General features: G+C 47.3%; 1 pseudogene; it reads left to right on the forward strand.

Annotated features, from left to right (window-relative positions):
* The first annotated feature begins 391 nt into the window (after positions 1 to 391).
* LOC142443746 (M-phase phosphoprotein 6 pseudogene) lies at positions 392 to 847 on the forward strand (annotated as a pseudogene).
* The last annotated feature ends 257 nt before the right edge of the window (positions 848 to 1,104 follow it).

The raw sequence follows: 1,104 nt of genomic DNA on the forward strand, positions 1-1,104 counted from the left end.
AAGTACAGAGTTGTGTTAGGTAGCTGGAGGCAGAATTAGGGATTGTCCCTCTACATGCCAAAGCCACCCCTCCCCCCAATTACAGGAAGTTGGAAGCTGCTTAAGGCTGGAGATCATCAAACTCCCAGCTAGGAAGGTGTGGTACATATAGGTGGGCTTTGCACCTGGATTGGCCCATCTGGGTCAGGTGAATTTAATTCAGCCAATGGGGTCAACCAGGCTCATCTACCACGCCCTCCCGAGGAATTGAAAAGGCAGGATTCCTTCTGAGCAGCTTCTAGGCAGGCTGTACAGGGAGTAAGGGGTCCTTAAGGTGCCTGTGTAAACCTGAAGCTTCTAACTTTCATAGAACTCACTTGGAGAGCTAATCCTTGTGGCTGGGAGAAGCAACATGGCGGCCGAGCACAAGCCCAAGTTATCCCAGAATCTGCTGCGCATGAAGTTCATGCAGAGAGGCCTAGACCGGGAAACCAAGAAGCAGCTGCAAGAGGAGGAAAAGATCAGTGAGGAGCACTGGTACCTGGATCTGCCGGAGCTTAAAGAGAAAGAGAGCCTCTTAGTCGAAGAGCAGAGTTTTTTGCAATGCGAGGACCTTCTCTATGGAAGAATGTCCTTCGGAGGATTTAATCCTGAAGTTGAGAAACTAATGCTGCAGATGAACTCCAAGAGCAGAACCCAAGAAGTTGAAGATGAAATCATGGAGGTCGATGTGTCAGATGAAGACATGGCTGGAAGATACGAAAACCTGGTGGGGACTATCGGAAATAAGTTCACCAAGAAGAGAGACCGGGCCAATTACAAAGATGATGAAAATGGGAACATGAAACGAAAACAAAGATGTTCTTAAAACTCCAAGACTGAAGTGGCTGCCTGCAGAGACGCCTCAGGAAGAGCAGCCTTTTGGGGAAGCTCTGCTTCTTGCGGTGTCATCTTTGGAAACTCTGGTGTGTATTTCCAAGTACACACTTGGACAATGCTATTCCCAAAACAGATGTGTGGTGAATGTTATACATCCTTTTGCCCTAATGGGGTTTGTCGAGAAGGGGTTTTACACTGTCTAGCTTCAAATGTACATATCGTTTTCATAAAGATGTTTGTGACCTT

Source organism: Tenrec ecaudatus, chromosome 3 (assembly GCF_050624435.1).
Source record: "Tenrec ecaudatus isolate mTenEca1 chromosome 3, mTenEca1.hap1, whole genome shotgun sequence".
Classification (NCBI taxonomy): Eukaryota; Metazoa; Chordata; class Mammalia; order Afrosoricida; family Tenrecidae; genus Tenrec; species Tenrec ecaudatus.